The following is a 14176-nucleotide window of genomic DNA, read 5'->3' on the forward strand; positions in this document are numbered from 1 at the left end:
TGGGGTACAGGCCAGCGGTCTGATGGGTGAGAGGATTTACCAGAGACAGAGTGAGGAGCAGAACAGGGAGATGTACTGAAATACACTGCTGAGGGGAGCAGCAGATGGGCCAGGAGAGGTCTGCCACGCTATGTGGGTCAGCTCCCTGGCTGGGGATTGAACTCATGCTGAAGTACCTTTGGAGAGCTTCATAAGGCAGTACTTTAACCCGATGAACCACCAGGTAGAACCCACTTAAGTGTTTTCAAAAATATCCTGGAGAATAATAATTTAGCTAATTATTGAAACTCCTCTCAGTAGTCTTTAACCACAAACTCCACTGTCCTTGAAAGCATTTAGATTTAAATTCATCCATACTCTGTTTCACATGAAGCTACTCCTTGGTGATGAGATAAAGAACTATGGCTTGTATAGTTTTCCTCCAGACATAATCTCTAAACCAGAATTGTGGAACTGGGGTTGGGTCTAATGACATCCTAATCTTTGACATCATTGCTCTAGAAGTGGAGTGCTTGGTGGACTGCAAGGAAGGAAAATGTTCACAGGAGGAAGCCTGAGCTTCTCTTGATTTGTTTCATCTAAAATGCAATTATAAGGTGGGTGGGACAAGGGTGATAAAGTCACAAAATTCTCGATTATACTCCACCAGGTAGAGATTATGTTCCATATACCAAGTCTAGCCAAAGAAAAAGAGACCACACCTCTCAACCACACTTGCCCACGACTTGGCACCTGGTTCAGGATGAGAAATGTTGAGGACCTGCTTCTTTTGGGGGAAATAAAATCACTTATAATTGGAGCTAAGGGGAGAGAGAGACCCCTGTATTCATGACAACAACAGACTTGCATGAAGGCTCTAGCTTACTGAGTAGGGTAAGGGGAAGAGGAAACAATCTTGGCTCAAGTACTATTTTTCTAACCAAATTTTCATTGATTTTCTTGGATAAATTTTAAATAAATTTCATTATTTGCTTTTTGTTCTTAGGACCATTTCCAGAGGCTTTAAATAACTGTTTTTCCATAGCAATTACTTGACAAATGTTCATCAGCCTTCCATTTAACTCTATTTCCTCACAAGGCCTCTTCTAGCCAACAATATTTAAGTGTTTCATAATTATCAGTCAGTGCCTTAGAGAGATTTCTTTGATCACATTGTTTTTTCTTATAATGAAATTGGAGAACAGTTACTTTCTACTGTTAAAAAATAAAATTTATGATTTTGAGATCAAATTGGTTTTATTAAATGACTCATGATTGGCAGCATCTCATCTGAATGCTTTACATGACTACACAAAATGGAAGATATTTGTAGACAGAAAAAGGGTGGGACAAGGTACTAAATGAAAGAAAATATTATCTTAGGTAAAACATAGGGGAAGGCAGGGATTGTTAACATGCAGATAACTTCTTTGGAAATAATTAAGAAACTGAAGGTTCAAACTGTGATATTAGCATGAAATCAGCATGAATGATACCATTTTGGGTCTGATTTTTTATATTTTTACCATTCTGTAACAGGTAAAATACAGAATATTTTAACAGATGATAAGGGAAGGAAATTCCATACAAAGTCTTTTGTATAGTCTCGGACTTACACTGTTCTCTAGGCTTTTAATTTATGCAGTTCCTAAGGGTATTTCTAAATAAATAGTAACTTAGTGTTGCTCCTGGGTCTTCTCAAGGGCAATGCATTTCATGGCATCTTTAGTCTGATCCTGTACTATGAGACTACTTTTATGAGTACAACTCTTTCCTCATCACTGAGAAAATATTTTGCTATTATACCAGCATCAAACATTAATATTTTGCTGTAGCTAAGCTGCCAATACAATTTTCCTGTCCTTTTATTTAGTAGTTTCAAGTCCTTGTCATACTTTTAGGATACATAACTAATTTCTGCTTAAACACAGGAGTCCATGCTGACATTGTTATATGATCAAGCTATAAGTCTGAGCAACAGTACAACATATGTAAGATCATATCTGTGGCGTTCCACTTTGAGGCTTTCTTGTGGTTCCTACCAGCACACTGAAGTCTACCAGTGCCCAAGCTGAACTTCTATTCATGACACGTTGCCATATTTCTACTTCAGAATATTGAGATGATTACTTCAGGTTATATACTGGTGAATTTTATTCCCGAAAGGGTTATAGGGGTCGATTGTAACTGAAAATGGGAGAAAATATAGAAAATGCATAAATGTATTCCTAACAGAGACGAAGCCTTACAGAAAAAATATGATTCAGAGAATAAAATGTTTTCAGAGAATAGAAAAAGAAAATACCACATTCCTAATGAATTAAATCCCAAATTTTAAAATAATTTAGAAAATATTTCAGAGCAATATTTCCTGTCAGATATTGTATGACTGCTGATCTCAGTTTCTGACATTTATCTTTATGAATTCATTGAGTTCACATGGGAGAAAGGGTAAAAGTTTTGGCATTATCTTACTTTTCTTCATGAAGAGAAATGTCAATGTCATAATAAAAATGAGGTATCTTTTACTGTTATTCACTTATTTTATATTAAAATATGAAATTATAAAGTTTTGAAAATCAACCCACTTAAAAATTTCTGATTAATAAAGAGCATGGAGAAAAATACCTTCATTTTTATTGAAAGATAAATTCATGATCATGTCTATTCTGCTTAAGAAATTAAATTTGGGCATATTTGCTACTCAGGGAATTTATTCTGAATGAAATAACGAGGCCATCAGCTCCAATCTGCAATTCCATATTTGCAAAAGTTGCCATCACCTTTCAGTCTTAGGCAAAGTACATTTGCCTTTCTAAACTTGCTTGTCTGTCAAGCTCTCAGCTTTCTCTGGGGTTAGAAGAGATAAATAAGTGTTTTGTGTTTTGAAAAGATTTTTCTGGTAGTTGGAAGTAAGAACCTGGAATATCTTTCCTTCTAAATTCTGCAGGCTGCATATGTAATCAGGGAAGGTGACAAGTCGATTAAAGAGTTCAAAAGAGAACAGAGGACCGCTGGGAGAGAGCTTAATGCTTTCCTAGGGATGAATATTGGATCATTGTCCTCCAAGCCGGTTGGTAACATTTGTTAAGTTGCTATTTTATGTACACTCAAATTCACAATTCTGGTTATATGTCCATTTCTGCATATCTTATAGTTTATGCTTCTACAGCTATAGCTGCTCCTCATAACAAGGAGAGAAAGAAACAGATGGAAACATACACAGTGACCTGCATAGAATGGCAGAATTCTTCACCATGGGGCTGACTTACTTGAGGCAATTTTACCACGGAGCTTTTCTGACTTCAGATAGCTGAATCTCTCACCCCTTGTTAATGAACAAAATCAAAAATATTTCCCATTCGTGTGAGACATGCTCAAAATTAACACGTAATTGCAAAGTCAGTGTACTAGGACACAACCTAGTATTCTGTGGAAAGCTAAGCATTGTCATGGTATCAAAACAACGAGAATATCATTATTAAGCTTGATTTTTCTACCGATGGGTATCATGCCATGTTTTTCCAGGCTATTTCCCCCAAGCATATGTTTTTCATTTGCATCAGAAGTTCCCTCATTAAGACGATCGTGTCCAGTGTTAGCTCCAGCTGGTATTGCGCAACAGATCCATCTAACTGCTTGAATAAGGCTTCACTCAGGCAGAAAGATGAGTTCCTTTTTATTTTTTTCTCTGCTTTTGTGACTTAAGGAGGAAAACAGTGATATACAGCTTAAGTTCCTGGTGATTTGAAATTGAAGCACATAACATAGACAGAAGCTAAGTATGAGAACAGAGACAAAGGGTCTATAAAGCATGAAAGGATCTAAGGAAAATGTCAGTGTGAAGTAGATTGAGAATAAAGAGAGATAGAAGTGGCATGAAGAAGAGGCTATGAAGGAGGGAAGAAGCAACCTTTTAGAGCAGGGTGGGAGAATGGGTGGGAAGAGCAGGTGGGGCCAGTGGAGGCCAAGGGGAGGGTTTTGAGTAATCAGAGGCTTAGGATAGAAGGCTGTTCTTCAATTTAATAGCCCATCGAGGAAAGAGTTCATTGAGTTAGACTTGCTCACTAAAAGAAACACTACATATTGTGTTTTAATAAAAAAAGAAAATGACTATTAAAAATAATACGGCATCTAGGAGATGGAGGGGCAAATAGTTAAGATTGTTAAGCTCTAGATAGCTCAAAGAGTCAGAGAATGAATCATAGATCACGCACAGTAGGACTTATGATGAGATAAAGGAAGAGGTACTCGCTTAATTTGAAGTCTTAATGGGCACCCTACCTTATTTCAAAATACCAGCTTCTTTGAAACTATTTCATTTTTAAAGCTTCGTTACACTCATTCATGATATATTTTTCTTTGCTGTTAGTAGGAATTGATGGACAATCTATTTGAATAAAGGAGAAGGAGAAAGTAGCAGGGTAGGAGATGGAAGAGGGGGAGCCCGAAGAAGCTATTTGGAAAATGTAGTTTCCTAGGACTTAGGAAGAGTTCTGTTAACAGGAAGTTAAACTCTTCCTTTTTCTCTTGACCTGAATTAGATCATTACCTCTATCTTTTCTTAATGAATATTTTCATTGTTTAAAGATTTATTTATTTATTTTTATTTATGCATATGGAACTGGGGTACAGGCCAGAGGTACAGGGGTGGTGAGAGGATTCACCAGAGACAGAGTGGGGCCAATAGAGAACAGACAGATCGACAAGTACATTGCTGAGGTGAGCAGCGGATGGGTCAGGAGAGGTCTGCTTCACCATGTGGGTCACCTCCAGGGCTGGAGATTGAACTAACACTGAAGCAGCTGTGGATAGCTTGCAGTCCTGCATCCTAACCTGATGCACCACCAGGGAGGGCTCTTAACGAATATTTTCTAAGAGAACCTGGAAATTTATGTTCAAGTGACTCAGCCATGATCGCACTCACAGAACTTCTTGTGGACAAGTTCTGAAAGTAACACACACATACATTACCATTTGTGCACACCCATACACACAGGATAAGTGTTAATGCCTGACAACATTTTTTTTTCCCATTTTGAACTATTTCATACAGGAAAGGGAGAAATATTGGTATCTAGTGTTTAGAGACCAGGGATGCATCTAACTATCCAACAGTACTTACATAGCACAAAGAATTACCTAACCTAAAAGTCAAGAGTACTAAGGTTGAGGAGCTCTGTATACTGACACAATCAAATAGATGAAAGACAAATAGACCCAGACAAAGCCATTTATTCACCTTTTCTTGTGAACAAATGAGGTTGTTCAAAGTAAGATGTCATGTGATTGGATACAAAAGTAAGGAACACACAATCTGCCATTAAGAAGTTGCCACTTTCACCATGTAAGGTAAACATTCAGAGCAAAGAGCAGACTCCTAGATGTGTTGTCAGAAAAGCCTTCAGGAAATGAGTGTTTAAATGGGGCAGTAGACACGTGGAGAAAGGAGGCTCTCTCTTCAAAGGAAGAAAGGGAGGGTCAATTCAGCAAAAGAAGAAGAAAAATCATGGAACCAGATCAGAGCACACTGGAATGGAAAGAGGGATAGTACTGTGAGCACAGTTGCAACTAGACCATGTGATATTTTGAAGCTCAGGATGAGATTGGCCTATTGTTTTCTGTTCCTCTGTTCATTTATTTTTACTGCAGATTCTAGAAAAAAGGGTCTATTAAAGATTTTTGGACATGTGTCACAATGAGGGGAGCAGGGGAAATGCAGTATCAAAAAGACCTGAAATTGAAATATTTTCTCAGGAAAAGTGTATTAGTGGAGGCATTTGGAACAAACTCATGTCTCCACTGGTCACCTAGTGAAGGAACTGAGCACAAGCACTGTTCATGGTAGTGGTAGTATTTTATCTTTATTGCTATTTTTTGAGCTATGGCTCCTGGATCTTTTAATGACAGAATTTGATTTTCTATTCCAGTAGTTTTCATACATTAAATCAGAATCATTAGGGATGATGGGTAGGGTGACAGGAGGGAAGGGGTACCAAGGGGTGATGGATATGTTCACTCTTGACTGTGGTGGTGATTTTATGATAGTGTATATGTCAAAACTGAAGCAGCCATTATGTGAAACCTCAGAAAACGTTATACTGAGTCCCCTGAAAAATTAACCAAAGCAAGATGACTTCAGAAAAGAGATTCATCAAAAAATTGAAAATAGAAATACCATATGATCTAACTTTTCACTTCTGGCATTTATCTAAAGAATATGAAAATACTAACTTGATGAGATAATACATCCCTGTTCATCACAACATTACTCACAAAAGCCAAGATATGGAACAAAATAAGATGTGTGGATAAAGAAGCTGTGGTGTGTAATCAAACACTACTCATTAATGAAAAAGATAAAATTTTGTCACTTGTGAAAACTTGAATGAACCAAGAGGTTATTATGTTAAGTGAAATGAATCAAATACTGTATAATTTCAATTATTCATGAAAGATAAACAAAACAATGCATAAAGAAACTCTTAACATTATACAAATACAATAAAATAGTGGTTACCAATGGGAAAGGGGGAAGAGGGTAGTAAATTGTGTAAAGAAGGTGAATTACATGTGAGTGGATAGAACGTATACTTTTGATAGAAATTATAATGTAGTATATATAGACATTAAATAATATTGTGTACCTGAAACTTACATAATATTTTACATAAACTTTACTTTAATAAAAAATACAAAAATTATATGTTTAAATACATCTAACAATATATATCAGCTATACTCCAACAAAGCTGGTTAAAAAAAGAAAATTACTTGGAAGGCTTGAGATTTTGCATTTCTAATAACTTTGAGAAGAACAGCTTAGCTCTAGATTAGCTTTGGATAAAACCAGTCCCCTCTCGTCTGCATGATTTCCAGATTTTCCTCTGAAAACCCTTCCAGAAGGGCTATTTGGCATATGCTGACCTTGTTTTATCAACTGCTATTTGTCTTCGGTCATTGCAGTCTGTCTTCTACCACTACAGTAAAATTGCTCCTTCAGAGCTCACAGATGATAGTGGCATTCACTGTTTACATAATTCTACATGGCAGCTTTGTTCTAAATACTTTGTGGGCATATTCACACATAAAATCCTCACAACAATGAGGTTTATAATCTCCATTCCTAAGGTGAGGAAACCAGCATGTAGCACATTAGCAATGGGCCCAAGTCCCAAAACAAGGAATGTGCAGTGAGTTAAGATTTGAATCCAAGGAGTCTGGTATGAAGTCGTGTTCTCAACACTCACTCATCTTAGCTGCTCATTTAACTTAGTCACTGGAAAAAAAAGACGAGCAGTCCTTGATAGTCTGGAGTGGGCCTGGCGCTCATGGTAAGGTCATGTTAGTCTCCTGTTGAACATAAGCAGGCTCAGAGAACGACTTCAGAAAGTGATATGCTGAGTCCCCAGTAAAATTAACCAAAGCAAGATCACTTCAGAAATTTATGTAAGAACAAAGGCAAAGTCACTGTGCCATCACAAAATAACAGATACCCTTCTCTCAGCCCAAGTGAGTCAAAATTCTTCATTACTAATTACACCTTTATTCTTTCCAGTTCTTTCTCTCTATTGATAAGACTTTTTTTTTTTTGAAAAACACAGTCATAGAATTGTCCTGCTCTCTGAAGTTCACAGTGAATTTTTGTTTCTTTAGTTCACACACCCAGTTGCTCATTCAATAAAAGATCCTAAGACCATCTTACTGGGACACCCCATGGTTCACTATGGTCTGTGCCTTTCCTCTCTGTGTCAAGGAATATACCCAATTTGCTCAGCTGTACGTAGGTTCCTGTATGCTTTGGCTAGAGAGCAGGGATAACCCTCTGCCAATTACAATCCTTGAAATCCTCTTCTTCCTTTGCTTCTAGAACCCAAGTCTCCTGATTTTCTTCCTAATTTTTTATTACTTCTAATGTTTTTCACTTCTTTGTACCCATGTCCTCTCACAGATCTGTCCGAAGTGTGAGCTGGATGTGGAGTCTTCCTTCTAAAGAGAAAAACATATCAAAATCAGTGGGGCATCACCTCTGAGATTAAATTATGGAAGACTCTCCCTTCTGTTGACTTGCATCTCTGCCCCTACATTTGCTTACCTCAATGCATGCCATAGGGTGAGCTACTTAGTAGAAAAAGTCAGAGAAGTATCAAGTAATGATGTAGGTTTCCAGTGAGGAACATAGTCCTTGCTAACAACTTCTTGGGCTTCCCTGTGACTGACTCCTCTCCTGGTGGTGACTTGAGCAGACTGCCCTCCTGCCTGCCACCTTGATGGTAGCTTTGGGAGGCCTTTGAGGAGAGGCATCCAGTCATATTGCACAAGATTCCTCACCCACAGAAATTGTGGTGGTACATTTTTAAGTGTCTAAATTTGGGGATGATTTTATATATGTTTACATCATTTTCATGCAATGCATGCTTTATCAACTCGTGTTTGGTTCCCCAAGAAATTCCCACCACCAATTTACCTGTGTGCTATAATTGTAGTTCCTTTTGCACTTCCCACCTCCATTCTGATCCAACTTCCTCCTTCCCCCAAAGAATGTATCTAGTTTATATTTGTCTATTGATTTTGGTTTTTACTTTGTTATAATTACTTCCCCTCCTCCCATCCTTTATTTGAGTCCCCTTATCAGAAAAATTGTCTGATTTTTTTTCTTTTTCTTTCTGGTTAATTTCTTTGAGCATGATCCCTTTTAGCTCCATCCATGTTGCTGCCAATGGCATGAGTTTATCTTTTTTGATTGCTGGGTAATATTCCATTGTGTATAAATACCACATCTTCTTGATCCAGTCATCTATTTTGGAGCAATTGGGTTGTTACCATAGCTTACCTATTGTGAATAGTGCTGCAATAAACATAGGAGTGCAGGTGCTCTTTTGAGTTAATGTTTTTGCATGCTTTGGGTAAACACCCAGGAATAGAATTGCTGTATCATATTTTGGAATGATTTGTTATGCAGTCATAGCTAACTATTATGGGTCTCTGCTGTAGAAAGACTAAATATCTTATGGCGTTAAGCTAGTCATGTCCCTGGCACAGACTCTTTCAGGGCTGTCTCTGCTCTAGGATAGAGGTTCATGCTCACACCCCAGCTTTCACACATCCTTTACTTTAGACAACAAACTGCTCCTAGGTCCCAGAACACACCAAGTGACTTTGATTGTCCTGTTTCCTTAGCCTAGAATGGAGCACACTCTGTGAATCTTCCCTAGGGCTCCCATGTTTCAATTAATTGCTCCTCCTCTGGGGTTCCAAAGTGCAGAGAAATAGGTAGAAATGGAAGCAGGAGAGATAGGGAAAGCACCCAGAAATGAGGAAGTAAAGTAAATATAACAACAAAAGAGATGGCAGCTAGAAGAATGGTGATGGACACTCATAGACTCCAAAGAGAATGACTATACTGCAGCAGCAAAAACAGACTTGTTCAGGAAGGGGATGGAAGACATTCTTTGTAAGAGAATCAGTTTGATCCTTAGGTTGGGAGTTACATTTGTAGCTGGGGGGGGAATGAGGGTAGAAGCCTTCTATAAAGACTTGCAGTTGCTATTTTAGGCCAATCAACATAAGCAGCCTGAGGCATAGGCAGCCGCCTGGAGCCCCGCTCCTGTGGGTGCCCACAAGCAGTAGCCTCGGGGTACATTTACAAATATTATTTTTAGATGTCATTTTTGCCTCTCAGAACTTTTGGCTATTAGAGTTACTTCACTCTCCATCCTAAAATGAGGTTTCTTCCCTGTGGAATGTCAGGTAGTCTATGATGAAAGCAGATCCATTGCTCAGAATTGCTATCAAGACTTTCAGAATCATGTTTTTATTTTTCCTGTTCAGAGTCTAAGGAAATTCATAAGGAAAAATCTTTGCGAGGTTGAGGCATATTTAACTGTATGCTAACCCAGCAGACAGCATTTGGATGAAAAGCAAAGGGAAGAAGGCTGATCTACTGGTATGAAATGAGATGTATTAAAATGCAGTCATTAGCTGATGGAGTGTTCTAGAATTGGTGGTTACCTACTGGGAATTTAGGTTATGTTCCTCTGGGGATATACATAAAAATGTAAAAGTGTACATCCTGATGGAAAGCCAGAAACGAAGAGGTTTGCAGCAATGGAGCATGGATCCCCTTATTAGAGTGGAATCAGCCGGAGCAGATATGCTTTCTTATTGCAGAAGGTGGGAGATGTTGCCTGTGGCTGAGACAGGTAAAAGTTGTTGATGAGAGGGAGCAGTTCTGCCAGGGCTAGCCGATGGCCTTGTGTTATTCCTTTTTCCTGCAAGAGTTTTGATAAAATGTGCAGAAACATCTTTAAAGAAGCACTCTTATCACTGTTCAGGGTTGCTGGTAGTTGATTAGAAGAATACGTTGAAAGAGATGAGACATACAGTGCATTTTGCTCTCACTGAACCAGGGACTCTTAGGACCTGGAAGAGGTCTTAACACTATAATAATATTTTTTTTCTTTGAGTGTGTGATGGCATAAATAGACTTTCTTAATACAAAAAGCATACTACTATTTTCTCTGGTTAATGACTTTCTGGAATCCAGGGTTACATTTTCAGTTTTATTGATAGTGTTTGCTGACAGCCTTATCTCCTCTCTCTCCTCCTCCCCCTGTGTACCCTAGGAAGTTGTTCAGGATTTAGGCATGCTGATACTCATGGAGCTTCCTCCCAAAACAGATGATAGCAAGACCAGCCTCCAGCAATCTTCACTACTGTCTGTTCCTGAACATTGCAGAAGACAAATCAACTTTTCAAGGTCTTCAGTTGTCACAGGCTCCTCCAACAGCCTCAGGGCTCCCACCCATGGAGATCCCCTGATTGGGGAGTCCAGCAAGCAAACCCTTCCCAGCAGACTGCTCGTTCACTATGCCAAATGCAAGACTTAAGGTCCCTGTCTATGATCAGGTTGTCCTATATAACACTTAATATGATCTCACCTTCCCCTCATCTCCCTTCTCCTATATCATTCCAAAAGGTCCTTTTGAAGTTCATGGTCTATGTCCCAATATAGCTTTGATCTCTCGCCTGAATATTCCATTCTCCCTCATGCTCTAACTTGAATACACAAACATTGTCTGTACGGCCAAATAGTTAATATTTTAGGTCACAGGTTCTCAGGTTACATTTCTTAACTTTGCCATTATTGTGTGAAAAACTAGCTATTGCCAGCACGAAAGCAGTTCTAGAAACTACCCAAACAAATAACCATGGTTATGTCCCAGCAAAATTTTATCTAAAGAATCAGGGACACATGGCCCTCCCTGGTGGTGCAGCGGCTTAAAGCACAGCACAAAGAAGCTTAAGCCACTTCCCCATGAGTTAGATCCCGCCTGCCCCGGAGGTGACCACATGGTGTGGCAAACCTCTCCTGGCCCACCCGTTGCTCCCCTCAGGAGTGTACTTGATCTGCCTGTTCTGCTCCCCACTCTGTCCCTGGTGAATCCTCTCACCCTCCGCATCTCTGCCCTGTACCCCAGTTCTGTATGAATAGATAAGTAAATCTTAAAAAAAAAAAAAAAAAGAATCAGGGACAGGCCAGAATTGGCACAGGGTAAGGGTGGGGTGTACTTTTCTGAGTCCTGCACTAATGGCAATCCATTTCCCCCCTGAAATCCTGCATTTCTCAGTTTTCAGATAAAGTTATTCCCCTCTTTTCTAACTTCCTAGGTCAAGCCTATCAAGTACCAGTTCTTTGTTATGTACCCTCATTCTTTGATGACTTGAATACTTGTGTCATTTTGCTCCCAACCTTCAACCTTGTCACTATTCTGGGAGACATCAGATCTTAACAAATGATCTGTCTAGTACCCTGGTAAATCCAACATCCTTATCTCATAAGTCAGTAATCTCTCATTATACCTCACACCTTGATTGCCCAGATTTAATGAGAACTCCACCACAATGGCTGTCTCTCTCCCTCTCATACATCAATTTTTTTAATATTTATTTATTTATGCATACAGAACTGAGGTATAGGCCAGAGGTATAGGTGCAGTGAGAGGATTCACTGTAGACAGAACGGGGAACAGAACAGGCAGATCAATGAAGTAAACTGTTGAGGGGAACAGTGAGCGGGTCAGGAGAGGTCTGTTGCACCATGTGGATCACCTCTGGGGCTGGGATCGAACTTATGCTGAAGTGGCTTTAGCTTCTTAGTGCTGTGCTTTAACCCACTGCACCACCAGGGAGGGCCTCATGCATCATTTTTTTAATGTTCTCACACTCTCATAGACTTCATGATCTAGCCCTTGAACCACTCCTCAGAAAACACACATAGCCCTTTGCTCCCCCTCTCCCACCTCTTTATCAAACTCCAACCCTGGCTAAATCCAAATAGCCTCAAAATCCATCCCTGCCATAGAGCAATGTAATGTGCAGAAGAAAATTGCAGTCACAACAACTGGATTCATTGTAGATAAAAAACCAAAAACCCCCATCCTTACATAACAATAAGCAAGACAAATACTTAAAATATGTAGTATGCTATAGGACTTTGTATTCTGCAGAGAAAAAATAAATAAATAAAAAGGGTGGAAAGTTAAGTGAGAGGAAGTTATGAAACTATAGATAAGGGGACCAAAGAAGGTGTGCTGAGAAGATAACCTTTGTGTGAAAGCAAGAGGTAAGGGTAAAAGCATTAGGTATGTATCTCAAAGAAGGACTTTGAGTTCTCAAGCTGAAGGAACGCTAAGCCTTGTGAAGGCATGTGTTCAGTGCATCTGAGACACAGAAGGAGTCCCAGGTAGTTCAAACAGACTGGATGATGGGAACAATGAGGAAATGTTTGACAAGTATCAGGATTGTATCTATTGTATGTCACAAGGTTCCATAAACGTTAAGTCTTAGAGCCATAGTCACCAAGATGCTCAAAGTTTCCTCTGTGCCCCTTTGCTAGATCTGCTCAGGCCAGGCATCATAAAGTTGTAGTCCAGTTGTCAGCTGGGCTGTGTTCTCATTTGGAGGTTCAATTAGAGAAAAAGCCACTTTTCAGCTTATTCACATTGGCAAAATTCATTCCCTAGCAGCTGCAACATGGAGAGCTTTAGACCTTTAGGAGATTCTGGTGCTGTTGAATTTTCTTTTTTTAAAGATTTATTTATTTATGCATACAGAACTGGGGTACAGGCCGGAAGTGCAGGGGCGGTGAGAGGATTCACTGAGACAGAGCTGGGGAGCAGAAAAGGCCAACTGACAAACAATGCTGAGGGGAGCAGCGGGTGAAGTGGCTTTAGCTTCTTAGTGTTGCACTTTAACACACTGCGCCACCAGGGAGGGCCCTGAATTTTTGCTGGATAATGGCAGAGGCCCCGTTATTCAGCAAACAAACACCCCTCAGCTTTTAGAGGCAGCACAGTGTCCCTTACCACATGACTCACCCCATAAATAGTTCATAAGATGACAACTTGCTTTTTCAAAGCCATCAAGAGAGTGAGAGTGAGTCTGTTAGCACAAGGGAAAGTTATATAAAGTGTTATAATTACAGGAGTGACATGCCACATGTTTGCTGGATTCTGTTGGTTAAATTGAGTCACAGCTCCTACCCATGTGTAAGGGGAGGAGATCACCCAAAGGCATAGACACCATGAAGGAGGATCAGGGGGATTCCTTAGAATCTGAATCTCAGGGATTCGGCTGACCTTTTCTCGAAGTGATGCAAGGGGCCATTGGGAGATTTTGAAATGAGAAATGACATCATGTGAGTTGTGTTTTTGCAGGATTACTCCAGATGCCAATGATGGGCTGAGAATAAGCCTCACAGGGCAGGAACGGAAGTAGAAGGTCAGTTAAGAAACTGTCACATCAATCCAGTTGAAAATTGATGGTGTTAAGTTTGTGAAGATGGCATTGGGGAAGGCAAAGTCACATCTGGACATATTTTGTAGGCAGAGCCAATATGATCTGCCAACAAATCCACTGTCGAATGAGAAAAGGAAAGGGGTCAATGCCTACCAACAGGATTTTAGCCTGAATAACAAGAGGAATGACATTGCTTTGTTTATGGTCGGAGAAACCTATAGAAAGCAGGTTTGAGAAAGACTTTAAGAAGGTCTATTTTTCATATGTCTGATGGCCAACCATTGATGTCTGGACATGTAAACTCTGGAAGGAGGTTATATTTGACCTTGTTGGACCTATATTTATCTTAGATTGGAGTTTGCACCCCACATCTACAGTTGATCTGCAGGCACCACTG

Source organism: Condylura cristata, unplaced genomic scaffold (assembly GCF_000260355.1).
Source record: "Condylura cristata isolate star-nosed mole 26May11 unplaced genomic scaffold, ConCri1.0 scaffold00016, whole genome shotgun sequence".
NCBI lineage: Eukaryota > Metazoa > Chordata > Mammalia > Eulipotyphla > Talpidae > Condylura > Condylura cristata.